At 46.5% G+C, this 22,885-nt stretch overlaps 1 protein-coding gene across 2 annotated transcripts in view; it reads right to left on the reverse strand.

The window, feature by feature from the left end:
- Nucleotides 1-18,410, reverse strand: part of LOC117364675 (histone H3.3A) — a 41,861-nt gene extending 23,451 nt beyond the window's left edge. The window contains exons 1-5 of one of the 2 annotated variants that reach the window (XR_004540294.1): nucleotides 18,244-18,382; nucleotides 11,827-11,851; nucleotides 11,485-11,538; nucleotides 9,471-9,545; nucleotides 8,808-8,922 (exon numbers count right to left, since the gene is read on the reverse strand). The gene's annotated coding sequence lies outside the window, so the exon portion shown is untranslated. Of the gene's footprint in view, nucleotides 1-8,807; nucleotides 8,923-9,470; nucleotides 9,546-11,484; nucleotides 11,539-11,826; nucleotides 11,852-18,243 lie in introns of both variants that reach the window. The other variant, XM_033954136.1, reaches the window with a different exon arrangement.
- Between the last annotated feature and the right edge of the window lie 4,475 nt (nucleotides 18,411-22,885).

Consider the following 22,885-nt stretch of genomic DNA (forward strand, 5'->3'; position numbering starts at 1 on the left):
GGGTCGGCTGCGTGGCTCAGGCCCCGCTCCTTCGATCTAGCGGCGGAGCTTTTTCGGCCTATGTCCCGGCCGATTACCGAGTGCATCAAGTGCCAGCGCGCGATTTCGCTGATGGACCCGCATCGACGCTGTCTGCAGTGTCTTGGTCTGGAACATCTCCCGAAATCGTGCCGGCCTTGTTCCACTCTTAACAGCACGTGCTTTTAAGCATCGCTGTTTCCTGTGGGAGTCGATGTTCAAGATGGAAGCTGCTAAAGAACCTTCGACTTCGACCAGCACTTCTCGCCTGTACCTGCGAAGTCGCCTTCTGCTCCTGCTGCATTGGGTCTTTTGAAGCCGGCCTCCTTCGTCCCGGCTTCGACCCCCGCCTCCTGCTCCGGTGCCTGCTTCGGTCTCAGATCAGGTACCTCCTCAGACCATTCTCCCAGTGGTTATTAAAGTGCCGAAAGCTTCTAAGGCTAAGCACTCAACCACTCGGGACCGCGAAGACCGTTCAGGAGGTCCCACTTCGAGTGCGTCTCCCCCTTTGTCAGCTTCGCTTCGGTCGATCATGGAGGCCCAATTCATTGATATAATGACTACCATGGGGCCCAAGTGGCTTGCCACGATCCAGTCTGGGCAGGAAGTCCCTCCTCGGGGGGGCGAGCCGCCCCCTCCTCCTCCCCCTCCTCCTCCCCCTCGCTCTCGCTGCTCGGGGAGGAGGAGCGGCGCTTGGCCACCAGTTCATCGAGGCGTGCTTCGTTTAGTGACATGCCGCCTCTGGAACCAGTCCCCGTTCAGGGCGAAGAAGTTTGGGATGTGCCTTCGGGTGGTCGAAGCCCTGGGCGTCGTCAGGAGGAGTTCTTCCGCAGTCCTTTCCAGGCCAGACCCTCTCTCGACCCATGGAATGCAGCTCGGGAGGCAGCGGCCCATCCTCCTCTTCACTCTACGGCCTCCAGCCCCATCTATTCCTTGGAGGCCTCTGGGGAACCATCTAGACATCGCCGGTCCAGATCTCCTTCGAGACACAGGGAGGGGCATCATTCCAGGCATTCTTCGAGGCATTCCTCTAGGCATTCTACAGTCTCGCCTCAAAAGAAACTTCCTCGTGTGGGGTATTCGTCTTCGGATGTCTCCCCTCCTCCGGGCCCGGAGTACGAGGATGCCTACGGCTCTTTCTCTCCTTGTCGATCCCAAGTCTCCTTGGATCCGGAGGCGTCGACTTCATCCAGTCCGTCCCACAGGCCTGTGCTGGCGGACCAGTTGTCTTTTTCATCTTTTCTGAGGCAGATGGCGGATGATCTCGACATCACCTTGGACTCGGGTTCCCGATACTCCAAGGAATACCTGGATACCATGCATCTGCCTCATCCTCCTTCTGAGTCTCTTTGCCTGCCTTTACATAAGCTCCTCGACCAAACCTTCATGCGATATTTTGAAACACTGTACTCTATTCCTGCCGTTCCTGGCAAACTGGATGCCAGGTACCGCACGGTGCATCATAAAGGGTTTGAGGGCTCCCAGCTCTCCCATCAGTCACTGTTGGTCGAGTCCTCCCTCAAACGTTCTCATCCGTCCCAGGTGTATGCCTCGGTACCACCGGGCAGAGAGGGCCGGACTATGGATAAGTTCGGGCGGCGCATCTACCAGAACTCGATGATGGCTTCCCGAGTTCTCAATTACACCTTCCATTTTGCCACCTATTTGGAGTTCTTCCTGCCTGTGCTTCGGAAGTTTACACCTTACATCAAATCTCAAGCTCGTTTTGAATTTGAGGAGGTCGTCGCCTCACTGTCCCAGCTGCGTCTTCAACTGATGCAATCCTCCTATGATGCCTTTGAGCTATCGGCACGGGCTGCGCCTGTTCCGTGGCCATGCGTCGCTTGGCCTGGCTTCGAACCATTGACATGGACCCGAACCTCCAGGACAGGCTTGCCAACGTCCCGTGTGCAGGTGCGGATTTGTTTGATGAGTCCATCGAGACCGTGACGAAGAAGCTGTCGGACCATGAAAAATCTTTCCAGTCCATCCTTCGTCCCAAGCCTAAGCCTGCTCAGTCTCGTCCCTCTCATCCGCCCTTGATCTATCAGCGGCGTTACACTCCCAGGCAGGCGCCTGCTGCGAGGCAGCCGGCGAAGAGACAACCCCCGCAGAAGTCTCAGCAAAAACCTCAGCCTTCTGCTGTTCCCAAGACTTCTCAGCCTTTTTGACTCTCTGGTAGGGAGCATAACCGACACCGTTCTGCTGTCCCCTGTCTTTCCAATTGGGGGTCGACTCCATCATTTTTATCATAGATGGATGGCTATTACCACCGACCTTTGGGTCCTTACCATCATCAGGGAAGGATACTCTCTTCAGTTCCATCGGTTCCCCCAGACCATCCTCCAAGAGAGTATCCTTCCAACTTGACCCAGACCGCCCTTCTTCTTCAGGAAGCTGCGGCTTTGCTCCGGCTTCGGACCGTCGAGCCAGTCCCTGTGGACCAACACAACAGGGGGTTTTACAACTGGTACTTCCTTGTTCCGAAGAAGACGGGTGACCTGCGTCCAATTCTGGACCTCAGGATTCTCAACAAGTTCCTGGTCAAGGAGAGATTTCGCATGCTGACCCTAGCTTCTCTCTACCCCCTCCTCGAGCAGAACAATTGGTTATGCTCCCTGGATCTCAAGGAGGCCTACACTCACATTCCCATTCATCCGGCCTCTCGCAAATTCCTCAGATTTCGGGTGGGACATCTGCATCTGCAGTATCGAGTGCTTCCATTTGGCCTGTCCTCGTCTCCCAGAGTCTTCACAAAGTGTCTGGTTATGGTGGCCGCTGCACTCCGGAACCATGGTCTTTCCCTACCTCGACAACTGGCTCTTCAAAGCCGCCTCGGCTTCAGGGGTCATCTCGGCGACCCAACAGACTATCTGGTTCCTGCAGAGTCTGGGATTCGAAATCAACTTCCCGAAGTCTCATCTGCAACCGACCCAGTCTCTCCCCTTCATCGGGGCAGTTCTCGATACAATTCAGCTCAGAGCATTCCTTCCTCCTCAACGCCTGGATGCTCTGCTTCATCTATGCCAATCAGTGTCTTCTCGCCAGTCCATCTCAGCGAGACACATGATGGTTCTCCTGGGCCACATGGCCTCTACAGTTCATGTGACTCCTTTTGCCAGACTTCACCTCAGAATTCCTCAGTGGATCCTGGCTTCTCAGTGGACGCAGGTGTCGGATCCTTTGACTTGTCACATCCAGGTCACTCCTGCTCTTCAGCAGTCTCTACGTTGGTGGATGATCTCTTCAAATCTATCCAGAGGTTTGCCGTTTCGCACTCCTCCCCACCAAAAGGTTCTCACGACCGATTCCTCGACCTATGCATGAGGGGCTCATCTGGATGGTCTTCGCACTCAAGGCTTCTGGACCAGTGCGGACCGGCTGTGCCATATCAATCTTCTGGAACTCAGGGCGATTTTCAATGCTCTTCAAGCTTTTCAACATCTGCTTCACGACCTGGTGGTCCTCATTCGCACGGACAACCAGGTCGCCATGTATTATGTCAACAAGCAGGGGGGCATGGGATCGGCCTCCCTCTGCCAGGAAGCTCTCCGCTCTGGGATTGGGCGATTCTCCACAACACCTTCCTCAAAGCTGTCTACATTCATGGGAAGGACAATGCCTTGGCAGACAACTTAAGTCGTCTCCTCCAGCCTCACGAATGGACTCTCCATTCCAAGCCCCTTCATCAGATCTTCTCTCAGTGGGGAACGCCTCAGATAGATCTCTTTGCGGCTCCCCACAACTGCAAACTGCTTCAATTCTGCTCCAGGATCTACACTCTTCATCGCCTCGAGGCAGATGCCTTTCTTCTGGACTGGAGGAATCTCTTTCTCTATGCATTTCCTCCGTTTCCTCTCATTCAGAAGACTCTAGTCAAGCTCAAGTCAGATCATGCCACCATGATTCTTATAGCTCCTCGGTGGCCCAGACAACCTTGGTACTCCCTTCTACTTCAACTCAGCAGCAGGGAGCCATTCCTTCTTCCAGTGTTTCCTTCTCTGCTTACTCAGCATCAAGGATCTCTGCTCCATCCCAACCTGCAGTCTCTCCACCTGACAGCCTGGTTCCTCTCAACGTGACTCCCCACCAGTTTTCCAGGCGGTGAGGGATGTGTTGGAGGCTTCCAGGAAGCCTGCTACTAGACAATGCTACTCCCAAAAATGGACTAGATTTTCTTCTTGGTGTATTTCTAATCATAAGGAGCCTCAACGAGCCTCCCTATCTTCTGTTTTGGACTATCTTCTACACTTGTCTCATTCTGGCCTCAAGTCTACATCGATACGAGTCCATCTGAGTGCAATTGCGGCTTTCCATCAGCCTCTGCAAGGGAAACCTCTCTCTGCTCATCCTGTGGTTTCCAGATTTATGAAAGGACTGTTCCATGTCAATCCTCCTCTCAAACCTCCTCCAGTGGTTTGGGACCTCAATGTTGTCCTTTCTCACCTTATGAAGCCTCCTTTTGAGCCTCTCAACAAGGCTCCGCTGAAGTTTCTCATTTGGAAAGTTGTTTTTCTTGTTGCCCTCACTTCTGCCCGCAGAGTCAGTGAGCTTCAGGCCTTAGTGGCAGATCCACCTTTCACAGTATTCCATCATGACAAGGTTGTCCACCGCACTCATCCGAAATTCCTGCCTAAAGTGGTCTCTGAATTTCATCTCAACCAATCCATAGTTCTTCCTGTGTTTTTTCCAAAGCCTCATTCTCATCCTGGAGAATCAGCTCTTCACACTCTGGACTGTAAACGTGCTTTGGCTTTCTACCTGGATCACACCAAACCACACAGAACTGCTCCTCAACTTTTCGTCTCCTTTGATCCAAACAAGTTGGGACGCCCTGTCTCGAAGCGTACCATCTCCAACTGGATGGCGGCTTGCATCTCTTTCTGCTATGCCCAGGCTGCATTACCCCTTCCCTGTAAAGTCACAGCCCATAAGGTCAGAGCAATGGCGGCCTCTGTAGCCTTCCTCAGATCGACACCAATTGAGGAGATTTGTAAGGCTGCCACTTAGTCCTCGGTTCATACATTCACCTCTCATTATTGTCTGGATGCTTTCTCCAGACAGGATAGACAGTTTGGCCAAACAGTATTACAGAATTTATTCTCCTAAGTTGCCAACTCTCCCACCATCCCATTGAGGTTAGCTTGGAGGTCACCCACTAGTGAGAATACCTGCCTGCTTGTCCTGGGATAAAGCAATGTTACTTACCGTAACAGTTGTTATCCAGGGACAGCAGGCAGCTATTCTCATGTCCCACCCACCTCCCCTGGGTTGGCTTCTCTGCTAGCTACCTGAACTGAGGAGACACGCCCGGCTCATCGGGCGGGAAGGCACTCGCGCATGCGCGGTGCGGGCATCTCGAAACTTCTGAAATTTCTTCAAGCAAGTATGCTTGTGAGACGTCCGCATCGGGGCTCTGTCGGATGACATCACCCACTAGTGAGAATAGCTGCCTGCTGTCCCTGGATAACAACTGTTACGGTAAGTAACATTGCTTTAAACCCCAACCCCTCATACATCACTGTGTCAGTATCCCAGTTCCTCAGTCTTTCTTCCTACAAGCCAGGCTTTAGGAGCTCATGGCCATTTCCACAGCTTATGTGCTGGAAGGAAGGAAGCCTCCCCAACATCCAGCAGCCAATTCTAAGTCCCAATGACACCAGGTCAGCCTCCAAACTTCCCTGCATATGAAGAAGACTTTCAGAGGTTGGGGAGACTTGGGCACAGATTTCCGCAGACCAACAGGTACTGGACATCATACGAGAGGGATACAAGCTGGAGCTCAGTTGGCACCTCAGGGCGGTATGCCTAGACTCTCCAGCAGGATGACCAGAGAAGGCTGCCAAAGTTAGAGCCAATGTGCACAGACTTACAACTTGGAGCTTTAGAGTTGGTTCTGGACACAGACTTGAGTTCTGGGAGATACTCCATATACATTATTGTGCCCAAGAAAGATTCAGACGATTGGAGACCAATCCTGGATTTCAAGGTCATCAATGCAGCCTTAAAAGTGTCCAGATTCTACATAGTTAACAGTGTGGTTGGTGATCGCCTCAGTTATGCCAGGCAAGTTCTTGACCTTGCTGATCTTGCCTTAGGCTCAAGAGTAATCTATCACCTCTTGACTTCATCCTATGCCTTCATTCTAGAGCTCCCTTTCAAATGAAAGAGACTCGACTCATGTGCATTTACATCACGTAGGTATTTAAACGGCTATCATATCTCCCCTCTCCCACATTTCCTCTCTCTCCTCAACAACGCATTTCCGGTCCTATTAACTCTCCTCTTCCCCCCTCTTAAATTCAATCAATTTGTACCTCGCTTAATCTATTGTAAACCGCATAGAACTTAACGGTATTGCGGTATATAAACTGTTATTATTATTATTATTATTTCCTCCAAAGTATATACATTGAAATCTTTAAGTCTTTCCTCATAGCCTTCCTCTGGACCGACTCCATCCTTTTTATATCTTTTTGAAGGTATGGTCTCCAGAATTGCACACAATTATTCTAAATGAGGTCTCACCAGAGTCTTATACAGGGGTATCAATACCTCCTTTTTCCTACTGGCCATACCTTTCCCTATGCACCCTAGCATCCTTCTAGCTTTCGCCATCACCTTTTCGACCTGTTTGACCACCTTAAGAACTTCACATACAATCACACCCAAGTCCCACTCTTCTGTCGAAGTTCTTCATCCCCTAAACCAGGGGTGTCTAACCTGCAGCTCCGTGAAGTATTTTGTGTGGCGCCGGTCAAGGGTGATACAGTGTTTTCCTCTGCTGCCCCTGGGTGTTTACTATCTTGCCGGCTCCCTCCTCTGTCTTTCTGCAGCATTTGCGTATTTGTGCAGCCACCAGAAAATTTTTTGTCGGCCATTGCAGCCCAGGGAAGCCAAAAGGTTGGACACCCCTGCCCTAAACTGTACCATTCCCTTGGGTTTTTGCAGCCCAAATGCATGACCTTGCATTTCTTTACATTACATTTTAGCTGCTAAATGTCAGACCAGTCTTCAAACTTTGCTAGGTCTTTCTTCATGTTATTCACACCATCCAGGGTTGTCTACTCTATTGCAGATTTTAGTATCATCCGCAAAGAGGGAAATCTTACCCGACAGCCCTTCTGCAATATCGTTTATAAATTTTTTATTTTTTTTTTAAAAGAACAAGCCCAAGAACAGAACCTTGAGGCACAACACACGTAACATTTACATCCCTTTTCTCAGAGCAATCTCCATTGATCAATACCCTCTATCGCCTTCCACTTGATCTGTTCTTGACCTAGTCTGTCACTTTGGGATCTATCCCGAGGGCACTCAGTTTATTTATTAAGACTTGTGATTGGAACACTGTCAAAGGCTTTGCTAAAATCTAAATACACAACATCTAGCGCACTCCCTCTAGCCAATTCTGTGGTCACCCAGTCAAAGAAACTGATCAGATTTGTCTGACAAGACCTACCTCTAGTGAATCCATGTTGCCTCTGGTCCTGTAATTCAAAGGATTCCAGAAACTTCAACATTCTCTGTTTTAAAAGAGTTTCCATTAATTAGCTTACCACAGAAATCAGACTTACCGGCCTATAATTCCCTACTTCTTCCTTACTTCCACTTTTGTATCCATCCTTCTCCAGTCCTCCAGTACCACTCCTGACTCTAGAGAAGCTTTGAAAAGTTCAGTCAGCAGAGCCACCAGAACTTCCCTGAGTTCCTTCAGCACCCTCAGATGTACACCATCCGGCCCCATCGCTTTGTCTACCTTTATTTTAGTTAGCTCCTCACGAACTCAACCCTCTGAAAATCGATCAGGGTCTACCACTCATTCATCCCTATCCCTATTCACATTTGTGTTTTGCGGGCCCGCTCCCAGCGCTTCAGCCGTGAACACAGAACAGAAATATTTGTTAAGCAATTCAGCCTTTTCTTTATCAGCTTCTACTTATTTCTCCCCTTCACCTTTCAGTCTCACAATGCCACTTTTGCACTTCTTCCTATCACTAATATATCTAAAAAAAAAGTCTTGTCTCCCCATTTTGCCGTATCAGCTACTTTTTCTTCCATTTGCATCTTTGCTTTCCTGACTACAAGACCAGCCTCTCTTAACTTTTCCAGATATTTTTGCAGGTCTTCCTCTTTCTGTGATCTTTTGTAGTTTATGAAAGCTAACCTCTTACTCCTTACCTTCTCAGCTACTACTTTTGAGAACCAAAGAGGCCTTCTTTTCCTCTTACTTACTTGCCTCACAAAAAGGTTTGTCGCCCTTACAATTACTCCTTTCAGTTTTGCCCACTGTCATTTCCACTCCTTCCAGACATTCCCATCCAGACAATTACTTGTCGTAATCCTCCATCCGAACAAAGTTCATTTTGGGTTTTTTTTTTAAGTTTAGAACCTTTGCTTTTGAATGAGCCCTCTCGCTATTTTTTTTTATAGCATCAGGGCCTTAGTTCCCAACCTAACTTGTGACCCCCTACAGTATTGCTGCAGAAGCACAATGTTATGATGTAGTTCTGCTTCTCTGTGTGCTTAACACATGGGGCAATGTCCAGTTCTGTTCTGCCTCTGGGGTAGAAGACAGATGGGCAGGAGAGTCCATCTCCTTCCTGCATCCCCAAGGGTCCTGAGCCAGCTTTGCACTAGCAGCTCCTAAAGGTGGTAGACTGGCTATACAGATTTGGTTAATAGAGTACATCCCTCTTCATCATCAACATTGAGTTACAGAACTCTTTCCCTTCCCCCCCATATCATGGATATTTCCACCATACACCACTCATGATTAGTCTTATTACCTTTGCTGTATGTTGCATGAAATTGGTCATCTTATTCCCACCATTATTTCAAAGCTGCTTCAACAGCAGCCACTATCTTCTTACATCTAGCTTCATCCACAAATCCATCTCCATTCTGTCCAAAAGGAGAGATTAGAAAAAAAAAAAAAAAAACTTTAAGAGGAAAACCTAAATCACACATAACAAAGAGGAAAGCACAGAATTTACATATCTGTGAGCTTTGCTTTTTTTAATTCATTCATTCAGTTTTCTATACCGTTCTCCCAAGGGAGCTCAGAATAGTTTACATTAATTTATTCAGGTACTCAAGCATTTTTTCCTGTCTGTCCCGACGGGCTCACAATCTATCTAATGTACCTGGGGCAAAGGGGGGATTAAGTGACTTGCCCAGGGTCAAAAGGCGCAACGTGGGTTTGAACCCACAACCTCAGGGTGTTGAGGCTGTAGATTTAACCACTGCACCACACACTCCCCTTTTAACGCTATGCTTTCTTGTGCTTTTTTGTACCCACTGCATGGGGCGGGGGAGGGCAAGGGCAAAGGTGTGGAGAAAAAAAAATTCCTCTTATTCCATGTCACGAATTCCAGCTTCAAGGGAGAGTTTACACTATAAAAAGCACAATGCTTAAATTTTACCTAGAGAGCCCCAGTTGTCACACTTACCTTTTTCGAATGCACTAGTTTTCCTGCAACAGTCACTTCAAACCAGCCTGTGGTGGTACGGGTCCCCTCGCCAGTCTACAGTTGGGAAGACATGTACAAGTTGAGAATTTAAAGCTTTAGTGAAAAGAAAAAAAAAAAAGTTTCTACAAAGCTGAAATTCCTGTAGTCTTCCGAGAGATACTTAGATATGTAATAAAGCAGCAACAGCTTTCTCTGTGGAAGAGTATTGGAGAGCAGTGGTAACAAGTGAGTTGGTGATGGAGGTATGTGGTTACAAACAGCAAGCTAGTTTTGCTAGTTCACAAATATTAAAAACAAAACAAAAACACAAAAACGGGGGGGGAGGGGGGGAGGGATGCTAGGCCAACAGAGAGAACTTAATTATGGGATAGGTTATTATGTAACAGCAAATAGGCTGGTTGCACCAAACATCCCAAAATATTACTTCACAGCAATGCCAATTAGAGAATGACACGGGGATAATTTTTTCCCCGTCCCCAAAGGAACTCAATTTCCCTGTTCCGTCCCCACGAGTTTTGTCACTGTCCCTGTCCCATTCCTGTAAGCTCTGCCTTAACCGCACAAGCATCGAACACTTACGATTTTAAAGTGTTTGAGGTTTGTGCAGATGAGAACAGAACTTGCAGGAATGGTGCAGGGGCAGGAAAAGAACTCACCGGGATGGGAAGGGAAAATTAGTTCTCGTGGGGATGGGGGAAAATTTGTCCCCGTGTCATTCTCTAACTCCAGTCTCATCTTCTGCATTCAGTTGTGTATAAGAATTCTATTGCATTTAATGAATGAAAACCAATTAGTCTGGGAAAAGTGGCTTGGTGATCAAAGCCTTAGCCTGAAAAATTGAAGACGTCTGGGTTCAAATCCCTCTCTTCCCAAAAACACTCTTGGGACATTGGACAAATCATGGCATTTGCCTCAAATACAGATTTAAGACCCTAGAGCAGGGAAATATCTACTTGTACATGATGTTAATTGTTGGCCAGCAGTAAAGTTTCATTAGGAAATGCAGTGTCTAGGAAGATATTCAGCTACTGAAGTCAGTAGCAGTCTTATTCCAGGTAAATTGATGAGATTAATGTTTATACTGAAATAATGTTCAGTTGCATACACAGTATGTAATAGAGGGGTACGTTCCAGTCTCCAACAGGCCAGACAACCTCCAATGGATCCCTTAAGCCCTCTCCCCCTTCCTGTTTTATGATCCTGCAAAAGCCCTTACTTAAAATACCTGGAACAAAGAGGCTGGGATTACCGATATAACATATACATATATTCAGGGCAGGATTAATCAATAGGCCAAGTAGGCACGTGCCTAGGGCCCGAAATGGTCGGGGGCCCGATGAAGGAGGGCATCAACATTGTTTTTTCCAAACGGCGATAGGCCCCTCCAGCATCGATCAGCAACACGCCCCCCCCCCCCGGATCGGCAACACAGGTTCCACCCCCGACTGGCAACGTGGCCTCCCCATCGACGGAAAGTAAGACAAGCAAGCAACGCAGGTAAGAAAGGCAACGGGAACTGTAACTGTGCAAGCGATGCTGCTTGCCCAAAGCTTCCCTCTGACGCAGCTTCCTGTTTCCACCTGGGTGCATGGTGGGATGGGGCGGGGCTGTGGGCCCAATGTACTTGTGTGCCTAGGGGCCCTCGACAAATTAATCCTGCCCTGCATATATTGTATGCATATATATATATGCACACACGAGATATATTGTGTGTGTGACAAACTGAATACGGCCCAGCAAACAGTGTTTGAAAAGTCTTAATGTGAACCCTGCTATATAGCACAGCTAGCCTTACACCAGCTGCAGTTAGGCAGGTTGTTTCTCAGAATGACAAGTATTTTATGCTCTGTCTTGTTTTATGCTGCATGGTAATGTTAAGTGAAAACCTTACCCTGTGTGGCTAAACACCGATACGCTAAACCTTGGTTCAACAAAGCATAGAACTGGAAGCCCTCCTCTACTAGAAATTGGCACTAGATGTCAAGATACTTACAATGTCCAGCTGTCCTGGGAACATGTTCTCCAGGTCTGCCTTTAGACGCTGGTACTGGGGAAGGAGAACAAAATTAGGATTACTACACAGGCCAACACAAAACTAGTTTTTAATGGAAGAACCTTGAAAATACAATTGTGTTCCTTTTTAATGCGATAGCTTGAGCATCAGCTGTAAAGTCTATAATCATGAGACATTTTTAGAAGCCAGATTTGTCATCGCCCCCACCCTGTCCCTTCACTTGTTTGATTCAGATAGATAGTTAGATAAATGGTGGGCACCGACCAAGTTTTAAGATCATTCATTACTTATACTCCAAATTAAATGTGCTCTAATTTTTACCTTGGGACGGTATCCTCAGGCACCACTGAAAAAGAGCAAGAAAAAAAGTTTTAAGATTTAAAATTTACACAAGATCCCTATAACCTTGCTAAATGAGTATGTGTTTTATTACCATTTTTAGTACCAGATCTGTATTTACAGCCTTCCAAAAAGATGGAAGGGTGAAAAGAACTTACATACCACTCCAGAAGCATAACCACTCTTTTGTTACAGATAGTCCAACCTTTTCTGTAGGCTGCCAGTGTTGCTGCTTACGTAGCTTAAAAAACATGTTAAATAAATGAAATGAACATTGTCTTTCGCCAGACAGCCAGAACTTGTACCAAGCCAAAAGCATTGCTAGACCTAACACACCCGGACCTTGCTCCTTCAGCTTCCTGAATTAATTGCCACAGGCAACACAATGAAATCTTTTTGCCAAAATAAAAAAGGAGCCTACAAATCTTATTGTAGAGGACAATTTACAAAAGCTAGTGTTAATTGTGGAGAAATTTTTTTTTTTTTTTTAATTTGTTCATTTTCAAAAATACAAATCAAGACAATTAAATTCTCAAACAGGATAATTTTCCAATTGGAGAAAATATAATAAGTAATTTACTCTTACATAAGAGATCGCGCAACACAAGAAATTTTAGACCACAAACTAACCCCTTCTTTTACCAAGGTGCACTAACTGATTAGTGCGCGCTAATGCGTCCTTAGACCAACATGCATGCGTTAGCATTTAGTGCGCTAAATCAGTTAGTGCACCTTAGTAAGAGGGCCTAAGAGGGGGGTGGGGAGGGGAAGAAGAAAAAAAAAAAAGATCTCACAGCAAAATATTAAGCAAAAATGCACCCTTTTCATCATTGTAGTAGTTTAATAGGCATATTTCTTTTTTCCAATCTCTTTATTGAAACAGCAAAATAAACACTGAAGATCAGTATCATTTATTTTACATGCTTGATGCACGATTCAAAACTGCATCTCCTCGAGTTCCAAAGAGCTAACCATTGTGTTGAAATTGACAAAAAAACTCCAAGAACTGGACAGGTATAATCTGTCCCCATGTTTAATAGCTTTCCTATAGGTTGCATGGGGCTAACATTTTTTAATAGTCTAAACCAGGTGGATAGCTTATTCAAAAACTATGGTAATTTTCAGTGGCTGGTCCCATCAACCAGGAAACCCCACATTGATTTTGCAGAGATTGGTAATAATGTTGGGCCTGTAGGTAAGCCCAAAAATGGATACTGGGATAATGGCCATTTATGATGTATTGGGGAGAATGCTGGGACCTCTAGCAGGTAACTTAAGTCGACACAACCTCTCTGTTCCTATACTTGAAACCACAATCTCTGCATTCCTGGAAGGAAATCCTCATTCCCCACCAGTGGTAGGAATGCTGATACTACCTGTGTTTTCTGCTGTTTCTTGCACCACTGTTCCCAAGCTAGTCTTATTTGGGTCAGAAATTAGATTTTACTATTCAACCCCAGGGATTTGCCCGCCTGTGTATGTAGCAAATTTGAAAAGGAACATGGCGTGCACCAACCACTCATCCATCGTGATGGGGAAAATTTATTCTGACCCAGAATTCTCTACATATAAGAACATAAGAAGTTGCCTCCACTGGGTCAGACCAGAGGTCCATCGCGCCCAGCAGTCCGCACCCGCGGCGGCCCATCAGGTCCATGACCTGTCAAGTGGTCCCCGACTCTTCCTATAACCTATCTCTACTTCTTTCTGTACTCATCAATCCCCTTATCCTTCAGGAATTTATCCAAACCTTCTTTGAATCCCTGTAACGTGTTCTGCCCTATCACAACCTCCGGGAATGTGTTCCATGTGTCCACCACTCTCTGGATGAAGAAGAACTTCCTGGCATTGGTTCTAAACCTGTCCCCTTTCAGTTTCTCCGAGTGCCTCCTTGTACTTGTGGTTCCCCACAGTCTGAAGAATCTGTCCCTGTTTACCTTATCTATGCCTTTCAGGATTTTGAAGGTTTCTATCATGTCTCCTCTAAGTCTCCGCTTTTCCAGTGAGAACAACCCCAGCTTTTCTAACCTGTCAGCATATGAGAAGTTTTCCATACCTCTTATCATTTTTGTCGCTCTTCTCTGGACCCCTTCAAGTATTGCCATGTCCTTCTTGAGGTACGGCGACCAATACTGGACACAGTACTCCAGATGCGGGCGTACCATTGCACACGATACAGTGGCATGATGACTTCCTTCGTCCTGGTCGTGATACCCTTCTTGATGATACCCAACATTCTGTTTGCTTTCTTTGAGGCTGTCGCACATTGTGCCGATGCTTTCATTGATGTATCCACCAGCAAACCCATCAGGGCTGTGTGTTTTATCGGTCTTCAATTTCTGCAATACAATCCTATTAGGGCTACCAAAATATGTGACCAGACAAATCCAAATTGGTACAAAACATGGCAGCAAGATTCCTGCTGGGAGAATCACGGCAGATGAAAGCCACTCCACTGTTAAGAAAATTGCGCCAACTCCCAAATCGAGAGGGGCAAAATTCAAGACTTTGCCACTTACATTCAACGGAACTTCAATATCTGTTTACCAGACTAGACAAATACATACCATCAAGGGCCCTATACTCTGGACAAGATCTTTTGCTGGATATCCCTTCCCACAAAGACATTAAATATGAACGCAACAGGGCGAGAATGTTCTCAATAATGGCTTAGTTTGTTGGAACACCCTACCTAAGGAATTACGGGCAGGAAAAGATGTCCATGCATTTAGAAGAATGCTGAAGACACTTCACATAATTTTTTTGTTGAAAGCATTCTGCTAGCAGCCATGAGACGCTTTGGAATGGGAATGTTGGTAAATTCATCAGTCCCCTATGTGAATCTGTATGTTCCTAATGTTATTGTAACTTTGGGCCTGTTTTACAAAGCCGCGCTAAAGCCCCGAAGCTCATAAGAACATAAGAAATGCCTCTGCTGGGTCAGACCCGAGGTCCATCGTGCCCAGCAGTCCGCTCACGCGGCGGCCCAACAGGTCCAGGACCTGTGCAGTAATCTTCTATCTATACCCCTCTATCCCCATTTCCAGTAGGAATTTGTCCAATCCTTTCTTGAACCCCAGTACCGTACTCTGCCTTATAACGTCCTCTGGAAGCGCATTCCAGGTGTCCACCACACGTTGGGTAAAGAAGAACTTCCTAGCATTTGTTTTGAATCTGTCCCATAGAGCAGGGGTGCCCAATACGTCAATCGCGATCGACCGGTCAATCAGGAAGGCAACGCGAGTCTATCGCGGAGCCCATCCCGGGCTCCGTGATAGACTCGTGTTGCCGTCCCGATCGACTGGCCGATCAGCCTTCCTCTCCCCGACGTCCCCCACCGCTGCCGTAAGCTCTCCCTGCAGAAGCTCGCTGACCAGCATTCCGCTCCCTGATGTCAGTTCTGACGCCTAAGCTCTTTCCGTTTTTACCATGCAACTCAATTTCACGGGGCCGCGGGATTCCATCACAGGCACCGCCATGTATGTTGTCGCCACTGCCGCTGCTGCGCCCACATGAACAAACACCGTGCACGGGCCACCAGTTTGAATTGGCTACTGGTCTGTTAAGCAGTATAGGAATGCTAATAAAAGATAAAAAGAAAGCTAACATAACAAAATCACATTTCTATGCGATTAACAAGACTGAACAATCTCAGTGATGGACAAAATCAATTCCCCTGAAGTTTCCCAAATAGTATCGATTTCAAATAAACTAAAAGATTATCACAGTGATATGCAAATTAATTCCCCAGAAATTTTGCAAACAATGTTGATTTCAACAATTTTCTAAAATGCATGAAAGATAGGGAAAAAAATAATCTGCAAAGATAAGACAGTTGTCGTAAGAATCTCTTATATACACAACCATGGACAGAAAGAATTTGCTGTAGCATGCAGTGGACGATCAGGATTTTTAAAAATGTAAATTGTTCCACTAAGTAATTGGGTGCATAACCATGCAAAACCTTATAATATGAATCCAAACTTAGACAGCCAATAAAGCTCTCTATAATATGGATGCGATATGATCTGTTTTCTTTAAAGAGTAAGCGCACAGCAGTATTTTGTATTATACGTAACTATATAGATTTTTTTTACAATATCCTGTCAGTACAGTATTGTTACAGTAATCCAAAATACTTAGCAAAAATTGTACCATTAACCTAAATGAGGCGATGTTGAAGTATGATGGCACGTAACTTCCATAATGTGAAAAAACCTTTCAAACCAAATCATCAATATAGGCATCAATAGATTATCCTCCCAAAATTCTAAAACGCTGGGGGTCTAGGTCTGGGTCCAAGGTAAGTTTGTAATAACTAAACCCAGCAGCCTTATTGCACCATATAAGTGAGACTATAACTGAACAAAATACCTGTTCATTTTTTTGGGTAATCCAGTTGGGGAAGGATAGCAGGGGGGTACAGTAATTTAAGAAAGATTATCCATTTTAACTAAGGCTATCCTGCCCACAGAGTCACAGGAAGAGCTCTCCATTTTACAAAAGATTTCTGATTTTTTTCAAGATGATCTGAAACATTATATTTATACATGATTAGCACTTAGATCCCCCCAAGCATCACATTGGCTTATTTACTTGGCGACCAAGAGGCCTAAGGCAACAGTTCTGATTTAAATCACAGTTAACCCGCAATCCTGAGATTTTCCTAAAGTCCCATAGAATCCTCAAAGCTCTGTCTAAATGTCATGGAGCGTGGTCCAATTACCGTAGTATATCATCTGCAAATAGATCTGAATTTTAATAGCGGTTCAGTAGAAAACAGGAAAAGAAGTGGGCAGCCCTGGCATGTCCCCTGTTATAGTTCAAAATGATCTGTGGGGTTTCCATTTACCAATAGTTGAGCTTGGGGTTGCAAATATAAGCTCCATCCCCAAGTTATAAAATTTCTCCCCAGCTCATATTCACGAATGACCCAAAACAGATACAGGCAGGAAATTGGTTCCAAAGAAAGGGAAGGGATAGGGTTTCCAGATGTCTGAATTTACCTGCACAAGTCCTCTTTTAAGAGGACTGTCCAGACATCTGGACAGCTTTTCAAAAGTCAGCACTTTGTCCAGGTTTTGAAAAGCTTTGAGCTCGGGGCCGCATCTGGAGAGCATCTGTGCATGTGATGTGGTGACATCATGTGCATGAGTGTGATGTCAACGTGTCACACCTGCAAATGCTCGGAGGCCCTACAAACACGATTATGCTTAAGAAGAGGTTTGGGGGGTGGGGAATGACTTGGGCGTTAGAGGGTGGGGCTGGGTAGAACTAGGTGGGGACCACGTGTTTGGATTTTACTCATGTAAAATCTGGTAACCCTACCCCAGGAAAAAGCTTGTGCTCCACAATTCAGGGCATGCCATCTTAAACATTCAATGCTGAGGGTATCTCACTTCCCCTAGTGTCCTCCCCCCCATCATGCATCAGCCTTTAAGAGCACTAAAGACTGCACAGGGATCTTGTGCAATTTGAAGCTTCTCATGTGGTTTCATGCCTGTGTTATTATGCACCATTTTTTTTTTTACCTTCTGTGATTTGATCATCTGAAGTAATAATTTTCACAAGAAAAATATAGGAATCAGTAGGGCAGCTGCTTTTTTACTTAGCTGGTGCAGACCCTGAGCTTGGAGAGGCCACCTGGATGCATAGGGCTGGCCCCATCTGCAAAGGGTAGAAGAGGTACGAGCAGCTGCATCTTTTGTACATGGCTTCACTTTTCAATCCCTACCGATTTAGGAATATTTTATATCATTAAAGTTCCACAATAAACCCATACCTGGTCTAGCATCCCTCACAGACTGCCCCCCCCCCCCCACTCCACTACCTGTGGGACCTAGAGAAGTAACCAGACTGCAGAGTGCCCAGCTTGCGGTTGGCCGGCATCACCAATCAGATCCCCCCAGGAAGCTGTTCAGCTTGTGTGGTTGCATATACTTAACCAGCAGGACAACAGAGGGCCTCTGAGCTCAGACGCCAGAAAAGAAGTAGAAACACTGGAGCAGGTCAATCAATATTCCTTTCTCCTCATATAAAAACATATGCTAATGAGCTTCATATGATAACTTAGCTGTGCACCTGGACTCACAGCTGATGGCATCATTGTTTGGCAACTTGCAAAGAGGCAGGGGAGGGTTAACGCTGCTGGCTACCTCTGGCGGGCTCTTAGGGTGGATCTGCATCAAATGGTCGCTGGAACTTACTTTTCTGCCTAGTCACCGAGAAGTGGCTCAGGCGTGTTCCACCAGATCAGAGGCAGCCCATGCATCAGAGCACATTTGATGTTTCTTAAAGCTGTTTGCACTTTCTAGCTCACAAACGCCATCCTAGATCTACCCTACTGCAAAGATAACCAGAGGATTTTTGTTGGGGTTTTTTGCCTGTACTGTTGCTTACCAATAAACCACATGAATTTTAACAGTCATGGCGCCGACGGCTCTTTCCGTTGGGCTCGGACCTGCCCTCTTATTCCCGATCCTCCTTTCTTTTCTCCCCTCCGCACGGGTTTAAAGCTATTGACTGCACGGCAAACATCTAGTCTTGGGACTTTCCACTCGTCTCTAATACAGGGGGGGGGGTTCACTTTTGAACAGATGCGTCCTCTTCCAGTTGGACCACTCTTCCTGTACACATCAGCTGTCCCATCCTAATTTTTAGACCAATAGGAAGGTTCATCTCTTCCATTAGCAACTTTGCCTAAGGATTCAAGATTTTGATCAGCAGAAAAATTTCTATCTCCCCATGCCTCAGTGGTAGGAACCAGCTGTGGGTCGTACCGGCAGTTCCTGTTGCTACTACTACTACTATTGTTTCTATAGCGCTACCAGACGAACGCAGCGCTGTACAAGTCACAAAGAAGACTGTCCCCGCTCAAAGGAGCTTACAATCTAAACAGACAACACAGGCAGCCAAACAGGATGCCAGGGTGGGGATACAGTTAGGGTGAATGGATAATCTGCTGGCTAGGTTGGTGGACAGTGGGGAGTAGGGTTGGATCTCCAGGATCTAGGGCAGACCACATTAAGAATGGAATGTTCTTCTTTTATGACTGCCTGCTGCTGTCTTTCAGCGGGGGATCTCCATGCTCTTTCACCCTTCTCTGTAAGGTCCCGCCCCTATGATGCAGTTCTTTTTTTCTGTAGGTGGGACTGGCAGAGATGGGCCAATGATATCTCAGCAAAAATGGGGGTGGGGGTGCTTCCTGCAGAATGACAGTTAGAGGGGCAGTCAAAACAGTTGCTGCAGCTGGCAGAGCTAGAGGGTAGGAGTGATAGTGGAAGCTGCTGCAGGGAGTGGGTGTGGGGGACTGAAAGAGGCATAAAGTTGGATCAATATGTTCCAGAAATGAGCAAAATGAAGTGAAAGCTTGACAGGAAACATCCATATAATGCATCCATCTCCATCATAAGTACAAGATAAGCCAGGATCCTGCATGATTTGTCAGGATATGCCAGGATCTTGCCATTCTGACCCCAGGAAAGGCTGTAACCGCCTGGATTCAACACCCTTCACCACCTATAAGGCAGGAAACATCCATACCCTGCACTCCGTCCCCATCAAAAACATAGGACCTGCCAGGATCCTGCAGTTATGACCCCAGGAAGGGCAGTATTCCCCTGGATTCAATACCCTTCACCACTTATAAGTGAGGAAACATCCATACCCTGCACTCCTTCCCCATCAATAGCATAGAACCTGCCTGGATCCTGCAGGATCTGCCAGAATCTTGGAATTCTTACCCCATAGCCAACACTCCTTCCCAATCAAAAGCACAGGATCTGCAAGGATCCATTTGGATATGCTAGGATCCTGCAGACCTCACCCCAAGAAGGGCTGTATCCTCCTGTATTCAGCTATCATCCTCGCCAGTAAGGGAATTATTTCACAGACTTTCCAGCCAACTATAAAACCATTTTTCTTTTGCTGCTGACATTGCTGGTTTCAGTACATGGAGACAGTGGAGTAGTAAGGAGGGTCAGTTCACGCTGGGCACCTGCACCCCTCCTCCTCTCCTCACTGCTCACACGCCTTCATTCCCCCCCCCCCCCCCCCTCCCACCATACCTCTAGCTCTTTGCTGGAGTGTGTAGCAACTCTAACCTGCTGCTTGCGTCAATGTCAGCTCTCCCTCTGACATCACTTCTGGGTCCCACCCAGTGGCGTACCAAGGGTATGTGGCACCCGGGGCCCATCATTTTTTTACACCCCCCCCCCCCCCTATGTAAAAAAATATTTTTTGTAATGACCATGAAACAGAATAAATGGTCAGAATAGAAACAGGCAGTGAAAATTTTCTTATATTCCAAACATAACATAACATAAATTATGTCTGAATTGTCATGACATCAGAAGTACATATGGAGTAGTTGCAGGTGATGCTTGGGACAGTTCTGATTGTGTTAGTTCGGTTTTATGTGTTTTTTGAATAGAAGGGTTTTTATTTCTTTTTGAAGGTTTTGCAGTCTGTGGTCGATGTCAATTGGTTGCAGAGTTGGGGGTCGAGTGTTGCAGCTCGAATGGCTAGGAGGTTGTCGAACAGTTTTTTTCTTTTGACGTTTTTGGTTGGAGGGTGTGTGAATGGTGCGTGAGTTCTCCTATGTCTGTTTGAAGTGGATTGAATTATTTAGCTGAAGAAATTAGTTACCCCCTCATCCCACACACATTAATTCTCTTCCATTTTTGTTCCCATTATAAAAAACACTGATAAGTTCCCAGAAAAAAAATACATTAAAATAAGAAGTGAAAACAAAGGCCCCTACAGATGAGAACATAACATAAGAATAGCCTAACTGGGTCAGACCAATGGTCCATCATGCCCAGTAGCCCATTCTCATGGTAGCCAATCCAGGACACTAATACCTGGTCAAAACCCAAAGAGTAGCAACATTCCATGCTACCGATCCAGGGCAAGCAGACACTTCCCCCATGTCTTAATAACAGATTATGGACTTTTCCTCCAGGAATTTGTCCAAATCTTTCTTAAAACCAGCTACACTATCTGCTTTTACCATAACTTCTGGCCACTTCATTTTTAAGTTTAGATCTTTCCTTTCAAACAGAGATCTTGCTAGATGTCAAATACAGCACAAGGTAACTTTACATGGACTTAGCTGTGCAGGAAATGTGAATCTCCTCATACACCCACCATATAGTGCAAAAATGAGACAGGAGTGCAGGACTGGAAGTGTAACAGTGATGGGGGACTTCAACTACCCAGGGATAGACTGGAGTACGGGTCACTCCAACTGCACTAGGGAAACAGGATTTGTAGAAGCTGTGAGGGACTGCTTCATGGAGCAACTGGTCAGGGAACCGACGCGGGGGAGTGCCACTCTTGACCTCATCCTGAACGGATTAGGAGGGCCTGCAAGAGGGGTAGAAGTGGGAGGACCACTAGGCAACAGTGACCACAATGCGATCAGATTCACATTAGAAAGGGGGACACCCATAGTAAGGAGGACCACATCAACTGCGCTCAACTTCAAGAAAGGGAACTATGTTGCTATGAGGGAAATGGTGGAGAGGAAGCTCAGAAATATCTTTAGGATGGAGACTGTGGAAAGTGCCTGGACCCTATTTAGGGACACCGTGCAGGAAGCACAAAAAATGTACGTCCCCAGTTTCAGGAAAGGCTGCAAGAACAAGCGGTCAAGGGACCCGATTTGGATCTCAGCAGAAGTAAAGAGGGCAATAAACGACAAAAAAGTATCCTTCCGGAGATGGAAAAAGGATCCAACGGAGGAAAATCACCAGGCGCACAGGAAATACCAAAAAGAATGCCACCGAGAGGTTAGAAAAGCAAAAGGGAAATACGAAGAGGGGCTGGCCAGGGAGGCGAAAAACTTCAAGGCATTCTTCAGTTACGTAAAGGGGAAACGACCAGCGAGGGAGGAGGTGGGGCCGTTGGACGATGGGGATAGGAAGGGAGTGATTAAGGAGGATAAAGAGGTAGCTGAGAGACTGAACACGTTCTTCTCGTCGGTTTTCACGAGAGAAGACACATCTAATATACCGGACTCAGAGGATCTCATGAGTGGGGAACAGGCTAAAAAATTGGAGCACATAGAGGTAAGTAAGGAGGATGTCCTCAAACAGATAGACAGGTTAAAATGCGGCAAATCACCGGGTCCGGACGGGATCCACCCAAGGGTTCTGAAGGAGCTAAGACAAGAAATAACGGGCACAATCCAGCATGTTTGTAACCTATCCTTGAAAACTGGAGAGGTACCAAAGGACTGGAAATTGGCAAATGTCACAGCTATCTTCAAGAAGGGATCGAGGGGTGACCCCGGGAACTACAGGCTGGTGAGCCTGACTTCAATTATAGGGAAGATGGTGGAAGCTATGATAAAGGACGGCATTTGCGAGCACATCGAGAGGAATGGCCTACTGAGAACAAGCCAGCACGGATTCTGTAAGGGAAGGTCGTGCTTAACGAACCTTCTATACTTCTTTGAGGGAATAAGCAGTCGGGTGGACAATGGGGAACCCATCGACATCATTTACCTCGATTTTCAAAAGGCTTTCGACAAGGTGCCACATGAAAGGCTGCTTAGGAAGCTGTGGAACCACGGGGTGGGAGGGGATGTGCACAGATGGATCGAGCACTGGTTGTCGGGTAGACTGCAGAGGGTCGGAGTAAAGGGCCAATATTCTGACTGGCGGGGAGTCACGAGCGGTGTGCCACAGGGATCGGTTCTGGGGCCGTTACTCTTCAACATATTTATCAATGACCTAGAAAAGGAGGCAAAGTGCGAGGTTATAAAATTTGCAGACGATACCAAACTGTGCAGAAGAGTTAGCTCCAGGGAGGAGTGTGAGGACCTGCAAAGGGACCTGGACAAACTGGAAGACTGGGCAAATAAATGGCAAATGCGCTTTAACGTGGAAAAATGCAAGGTCATGCATATAGGGAAAAAGAACCCGTTGTTCAACTACAAATTGGGGGGGGGCATTGTTGGGAGACAGCAGACTTGAGAGAGACTTGGGTGTGCTAGTGGATGCATCACTGAAGCCATCTGCACAGTGCGCAGCAGCCT

This window comes from Geotrypetes seraphini, chromosome 8 (genome assembly GCF_902459505.1).
Source record: "Geotrypetes seraphini chromosome 8, aGeoSer1.1, whole genome shotgun sequence".
Lineage (NCBI taxonomy): Eukaryota > Metazoa > Chordata > Amphibia > Gymnophiona > Dermophiidae > Geotrypetes > Geotrypetes seraphini.